We start from the raw sequence: 8125 nt of genomic DNA on the forward strand, positions 1-8125 counted from the left end.
CCGCCCTTTGTGGGACCGCGCAGTGATAAGCGCCGTTCCCAAAGGCAGCCGGAGCCTGTAGCCACAGCGACGCGCTCGCCGGAAAGCCTCCCTCGAGCCTCGCTTTTTCACCTTCCCCGCCTCCCTTCACCGACGCGCAGCTGCCGCTCACGAGCCTCACTGCCGTCGCGTCCGAGGACTGCTGGACTGCTGTTCTAACCGCGGCTAGCTTCCTTTACAAGGAAGCTGCCGCGCGCGCTCTTTGTTATCTGCTCGCGCTACTTAAGCTTATGTTGTTTCCCCCGTGGCTCAGTGGCTAAACTCTAAGCTTTCGCGCCAGAGACCCGTGTTCGATCCCGGCTCTCGCAGCAGATACAATTTATGCAGCTCTCCTCTCTGAGCTCGCGACCAGCTTTCTTACATACAGAAAGCGAGCGCGCGCCCCGAGCGACACGCACACGAAAACTGTGATGACGCTCTCTCTCTTATCTGCTCGCGCCAACTAAAGCTTACGTTGTTTCCCCCGTGGCTCAGTGGCTAAACTCTAAGCTTTCGCGCCAGAGACCCGTGTTCGATCCCGGCTCTCGCAGCAGATAAAATTTATGCAGCTCGCGCGACCAGCTTTCTTACGTACAGAAAGCGAGCGCGCGCCCCGAGCGCATGCGTCACCGGCGAAAGAAGGAAAGAGTGGTTTTTTGTCCCGCCGAGGCTTGACAAACCCCCTCTTTTTCTCAAACATTTTCCAGCTCCTCCTAGTTCGAGCGGCTGGTAATGTCTATACTGCAGTAGAGAGCCTGTTATAACACGCACGCCTGCAGACAATGCCGACACGCACACGAAAACTGTGATGACGCTCTCTCTCTTATCTGCTCGCGCCAACTAAAGCTTACGTTGTTTCCCCATGTGGCTCAGTGGCTAAACCTTAAGCTTTTGCGCCAGAGACCCGTGTTCGATCCTGGCTCCCGCAGCAGATAAAATTTATGCGGCTCTCCTCAGCAAGCCGCCGTTTTCGGATCCGGCTCACGCCGATGGTGTTTTTTAGTGTAGAAAGGTGCCCACATCTCGGTGTTCACCCCTACACACAAGCACAACACTTCCCGTGTTATTCACAGAACAGAGCCCACTCCCTTAAAGCGGGAAACCGCTCGAGTGTTGAACGTAGGATATGTGTCCACGAGATCGTGCCCATGCCTATTTTTCTGCCCGCTCTATCACTAAAGACTCATATCAAACTATGAGAGAGAAAGACGCGCGTGTCCCGCTGCGGCCGGACCGCCGTCAAAGTTTATTTCCCTGTCAGTCCCCTTCAAACAGGCTACTGCAGTGGTCCATTTAGCAGCCAACGAGCCGGTTCATTTACCCTCTCGCCTGCACACATACGCCGTCTTCACGGCGACCCAGAGAAATCTCAAAAGAGTATAGTGCCGTTGGTGTCTTAAGTGTAGTGAAAGTGCCCACGCCCCAGTGTTCACCCCTACACACAAGCACAACACGTTCCGTGTCACTCACAGAGCACACTCTCATAAAGCGCAGAAAAGCCGCTCGAGTGTTGAGTGTAAGAAATGTGTCCACAGGTTTGTGCCCACTGTCTGCCCGCTCTGTAACACGGTCAATGAAGCAGGTTATGAATGTAAGTCTCGTGCCCGCCAGAGAGCGTTCACGCTTACTAACACACACTTCTCCCCGGGCGCCGCCCGCGCGTCTAAGTGTTATCACAAGGCGCAGGGCGTTAATAAGACGCTCCCCATCCTATTCGATCGGGGCGTCAAATACACTTGTAAGTCTCGTGCCCGCGCACACGCGTTCACGCTTACAGAAAGCTTCTCCGCCCAGAGCGCTGCTCGCGCGACAAAAAGTGGAAAGAGAATGTTCCCCATCCCTTATGATTGGGACATTCCACATAAATCAGCCGGTTTCGGTTTTCAGCGAGCAGCCATTGCCCAGAACCGAGAGCGCGCGCGCCACGCTTTCGGCTCCGGTTCAGTTTTCACAAGCCCGCGAATGGCGGCGATCTGAACCTGGAGGCCATTCGCCCCCTAGCGGCTCACGTAGCTGCATGGGAAGCTATCCCAAGGGTTTCAGAATGGGTGCTGAGCACAATAAAGCATGGCTATACACTTCAATTCATTCGCCGTCCCCCGCGCTTCCGAGCCCGGACCGCGACGATAGTGAATGCGGAAGTAGCACACCTACTTCACGCAGAAATAGCAAAGCTGCTGTGCAAAGGGGCAATAGAAAGGGTACCGCCTTCTCTGAGCGAGTCAGGCTTTTACAGCCGATATTTTCTCGTACCCAAGAAGGACGGAGCCTTCAGGCCCATCCTCGATCTGAGACATTTGAACAAGGTGCTTGCGAAAAGACCGTTCAAAATGCTTACGACCAGAAAAATCCTCGCGCACGTTCGCCCGAGGGACTGGTTTATTTCTCTAGATCTGAAGGATGCCTATTTTCAGATTCAGATAATACCCCGTCACAGGCGATTTTTGAGATTCGCCTTCGACGGTCAGGTATATCAATACACCGTCCTGCCGTTCGGCCTGTCTCTAGCACCCCGTACATTTACGAAGTGCATGGACGCGGCGCTCGCCCCCCTGAGAAGTCAGGGGCTGCGAATAATGAACTACCTGGACGATTGGCTGATATTGGCACAGTCAGAGACAGAACTGATGTCTCACAGAACAGTGCTTCTCAGTCACCTGGAAAGCTTGGGTCTCACGGTCAACTGGACCAAGAGCTCATTAACGCCCAGCCAGTCAATTTCCTTTTTAGGAATAGAACTGGACTCGGTGACTATGACGGCATGTTTATCGACGCAGCGCGCGCGCCGTGTTCGACACCTAGCCGCATCTTTCCAGAAGGGCAGCTTTCTCCCTCTGAAAACATTTCAAAGGATGTTGGGCTGTATGGCGTCAGCTGCAGCGGTCCTTCAGCTGGGCCTACTGCGCATGCGCCCGCTCCAGCGCTGGTTGAATGCTCGCGCGTCTTGCCGAGCTTGGGTGTCTGGCGGCCAGAAAATCAGAGTGACTCAGACCTGCATAGCGGCTCTGCAGCCCTGGTTAGTAGCCGACTTGTACCAGCAGGGAGTGATGATGGGAACCATCTCTTACCGAAAAGTCACAGACCGGCCTTCGGCCAGTGGTCAGATCAAGAGAAGTGTTTCCACATAAACTGTCTGGAGATGTTAGCGGTCGAGAACGCACTGAAGTGCTTCCTCCCGTTCATACAGGACCAACATGTTCTTGTCCGCTCGGACAACATGTCTGTGGTATCCTATGTCAACCGTCAGGGCGGTGTCAGATCCAGGAATCTCTGCAATCTGGCGGAACGCCTCCTTATGTGGTCTCAGATGCACCTGCGTTCGCTGAGGGCGACGCACGTGCCTGGCCATTTGAACGACGGCCCAGACAAACTGTCCAGGGACAATGTTCCCCCAGGGGAATGGTCCCTGCACCCACAAACGGTCCAGAAACTGTGGCGCCTATTCGGCAGAGCGGAGGTCGACCTATTTCCGTCAAAAGACAACGCTCAATGTCCGATATTCTTTACGAAAGACGAGGACGCGCTGGCCCAGGTTTGGCCCAGCCTCCCGCTTTATGCTTTCCCTCCGGTCTCTCTGTTACCTCAAGTGTTCAAGAGAATCAGGGAAGCACGCCACTCGGTGCTCCTCATAGCCCCGCGATGGGAGAATCAGATTTGGTTCCCGGAACTGACACAGCTGTCACGCACAGCTCCGTGGCTCGCGGCACGATCTGGCATCCCTATCCAGAGCGCTGGTCTCTGCACGCATGGTTGATCAACGGGTACTCGTTACCCTGCCAGAAGGAGTGATGAACACAATCACACAGGCTAGAGCTCCTTCCACGAGAAGGCTCTACGCGTCTAAGTGGTCGGTGTTCTCCAGATGGTGCACCGACAGAGGTCTGGACCCGCGGACATGCGGGGTGGCGCATCTGCTCACTTTCCTACAAGAGATGTTGGATAAGGGGAGGTCCCCATCCACGCTCAAAGTGTATGTGGCGGCCGTGGCAGCGTTCGCAGAGCCGACGCACGGCCAGTCATTGGGAAGACATGAGCTGGTCATCCGCTTCCTTAGAGGAGCTAGAAGGATGAAGCCGCCGCGCCCCCCGTCGGTTCCTGTGTGGGATCTTTCATTGGTCCTCGAGGCCCTGAAAGCTTTTCCATTTGAACCACTGGACTCCGTGGGGTTGAAATATCTATCACTAAAAACCGTTTTTCTGATTGCACTGTCGTCAGTAAAACGTGTGGGGGACCTGCACGCGCTGTCTGTCAGCGCATCGTGTCTGGAGTTCGGGCCGAATGACTCTAAAGTCATCCTCAGACCTAGACATGGCTATGTCCCTAAAGTGATGGGCACTCCATTCAGAGCGCAAGTCATTTCACTGTCAGCTCTGCCAGCATCTGACAGCGAAAGTGATGTGAATCTCCTCTGCCCTGTTAGGGCGCTGAGGTTTTACATTACGCGCTCCGCCTCCTTCAGGCGTTCGGAACAGCTGTTTGTTTCGTTTGGAGGGCGCACCAAGGGTCTCGCCTCCTCGAAACAGAGCCTGTCCAGATGGATAGTGGACGCTGTAGCAGCCGCTTACGCGTCAAAAGGTCTGCAATGCCCTTTGGGTATCAGGGCTCATTCCACGAGAGGCGTTGCCTCGTCGTGGGCGTGGTCCAGTGGGATCTCTATCCATGACATATGTGTAGCGGCGGGCTGGAGCTCCCCGTCTACCTTTGTCAGGTTTTATAACCTAGAGGTTCCCGCCTTGCAGGCTAAACTTTTGTCAGTTTGAAAGGGATGTGTATTCTGCCCAGATATTCTGCTCAGATCACTCTCACGTGACTCAGCTCTCCTGGTTGAGCTGCACCAGTAGGGTATGTGCCATGTGCCTATACAGACCACCGCGCTGCTCTGTATTCCCTATGTGTGCTTATATACAAGTGATGGCCCGCATGGCTGGCCACCTTATTTTTCCCACTTATTGGGCTCCCCTGAAGTTCGGGGTCTCATGGTGGATGCTTGGCGCGCACGGCGTTGACAAAGTGTTCCCGTAGCGTAAGCTAAACTTACGCAATACGAGAGAACCTCTCGTAAGAGAACGATACTCGGTTACTAACGTAACCTCGGTTCTCTCTAGAGAGGGAACGAGTATTGCGTAACCGGCCGTGCTCGCGCCACGAGCGACTTCGCTTCAGTTGTCGAAAAACCAGGGAATTCAGCCTACGAGCCCCTTCTTTTATACGCTAAGCCACGCCCATTCTGGCGGGCTGTGACGCTATGAAGGCGCGAGCGCCCTTCATTGGGCGTGACGTCACGCCGGGCTCACTGGTAGGCTGCAGCAGTTGCCTGCAGGGCAGCCAATGAGCACGCTAGACTGCCTGCTCTAGGTCTGCTAGCTGCTGCACTGCGTTGACAATGAATACAAAATTAGGATAATTTTTTGGCTTCAATATCTCGAGAAGATGAATCTTTCCCGTAGCGTAAGCTAAACTTACGCAATACTCGTTCCCTCTCTAGAGAGAACCGAGGTTACGTTAGTAACCGAGTATCGTTTTAGTATTACTGTAACAGTGTTCATCTTGTAAGCCAATAGTTTTATACGTTGTACGGTAGTTTTTTTTCTTAAATGGTGAGTGATTAACTTTGCATTACATCAGCTGGTTAGTACATACTGTGGTGCCTTAATATTTCTGAAATAAAGCAGAAGTCTCCATCAAAATTGACAGTCCTTGGAATGGAATATTGCAATATTATGAATGATTTATCAATCCACACCATTTTAAAAATGCATGTGCCCTCATAATCTTTCATCAAAATGACTTGCCCTCTGTCTTCTTTAATGATGTGTTTACTGGCACGAGGGCAGGGCAACCTGTAGGCTAATGGACCCTTTTCACATTTCTGGGGTTCTTAGAAGCAGAAGTTGTCATAGTTCGGTAAACGGCTATAGCAGTGAATGAGAGATGACTGCAAATATAATTTTGTATTTGCATTTGCTCTAATTGCAAAAGTAAAAAAATCCATGATAGCGTTTCCAGGACTTGCAAGTTTATATCTGGCAATTCAGACTTTTCTCAGAATTGTGAAATATAATCTCGCAACTGCTGATCACATCAATTATTCATTTATTTTTCATTGTTTGCGTTTGTATGTTACAATTTTCAGATAGTATGTGCTGTGAATAATTTTGCAAGGCTTTTTAAAGTAGTCATGAAACAGAAGTTGATAGTCTCCCCGAAAAAATGTTGGACAGGACTTGATTTTGTCAATTGGGGACTGATTGGATTGTTGTGGTTTAGTATGGATTATTTTCCCAGACTGTGATGATGCGTTATCAACATCACAAGTAAAGTTTTTAATATTTTCATAAAAAAAAAAAAAAACACATTTATAACGCTATTCTTTGTGTGTTACCTTGGCAGGAAATGACAAAAAAACGGCTGCGGGAGTGACCGCAAATTTGAAATCTGTCTCTCTTCTGACTACCATGGAAGCTTGTTTCTGCCACTGAATAATACTTTTTTTAAAAAGTTAATTGCGACTTTTTATCTCACAATTGACTTTTTTTCCTTGCAATTCACAATTTTTTCCGACAGAACTGCATGATATAAAAATCACAACTGCCAGTTATAAAGTCAGAATTGCGAGATATAAAGTCGCAATTGCATGTTATAAAGTCAGAATAGTTGGAATTCTGAGAAAAAAAGTAAGTCTTTTTCCCTCTAAGCATTGGACTTTATGACTGGCAGTTGCGATTTTATATCATGCAATTCTGTCAGAAAAATTCAGAATTGCAAGAAAAAAACTGTAGCTGTAACAATGTCAGTTTCATGACAACTTTAAAAGCCTTGCAAAATTATTCACACAGTTTTGTTTCACAACATCCAAACTTGACATGTACTGAAAATTTAAATATTCAACCAGATTAGATGTTGTTCATAGTGATTCATTTCACCGCATACTATCTGAAACTTGTAACATACAAAGCCATACAATGAATCATTGATGTGATCAGTTATTATACTTTGATCACTCTTGCACTGAACATGGCAGCATGGTACACCTTACAGCACAAAAAGGTTTAGTTGAACATTCAGGCACTTAGTATGCCTGTCTGGTTGTTTTGAAGGTCATAGGAAACCATGCATTTGTATTCTGCCTCTGGCATTCTCTGAGTCTCTGGGGACTGGGGCCTGCTTCAGCTCAGCCTTCATATGTGCTGAAGGGCTCAGCTTCAAAAGTGTCATGTCCACGGCCCTTGTTCACAAAGCTCCTGTCTTCCAAAAGGCATTGTGGGCACCTTATCTGTTTCACTGCAGCGGTGGTGTATTATTTGTAAACGCTTTACCATGGAAATAATTGCCAAACGCTTGACTGCATCGATAAAGTAAAATTTTCCGAAATCCTCCCATGAAATATGTATGCCCTGCAGCAAACAAGACAATCAAAAATATCAAAAATGATAGATACATACAGAGCAGAACCTGAGGCTAGAAATTTGCCCCAAGCACTCTTCAAAATCTAATTACTGTGAACATGGGCATTATATTTTTCTAAATAAGATTTGTTTTTGTTTTGTTTTTTGTTATTATTTTTAACCTTTGTGGGAAAGACCATTGCTCTGACCTTTTTCTCAGTTACCTGGCAGCTGAATCAAATCTAGTATATGTGCCAGGGGATACGTAGTGCTTAGTGCCATTGCATAAACATATTTCATTTCTCCATCCTGCAGTTCGCCTGGAATGGCAGAGATGTTAGAAGCAAGTCACTTAGCTAAAACTTTACATAGGATTGGTTTGCTTTTCAATTTGTCATTCATAGAAGCCTGTGGTCATGGTTCATAGGACAAAACAATTAAGAAAACTGAGGGGGGAAGTAATTGATGCTCCACAACTTTTTCGTTTGATAATAACCTTATGTGTTGGCATTGATAGGATGACACATATAATTTGCATAGTGGTAACTGAAGCTAACAAACCAAGTCCAAGGCTGTTTAAAATGCAAATTTTAAAAGCGTATATGCTAAAAAGTTTTGTCAATATTTTGGAGTATGCTATATATATATATATATATATATATACTATATGTGTGCATATAGATGGCCTCAAAGCTGTTTTCCTCCAAAAATAATATAAAACT

This window comes from Rhinichthys klamathensis, unplaced genomic scaffold, assembly GCF_029890125.1.
Source record: "Rhinichthys klamathensis goyatoka isolate OS25496 unplaced genomic scaffold, OSU_Roscu_1.1 h1tg000566l_1, whole genome shotgun sequence".
NCBI classification, from domain to species: Eukaryota; Metazoa; Chordata; class Actinopteri; order Cypriniformes; family Leuciscidae; genus Rhinichthys; species Rhinichthys klamathensis.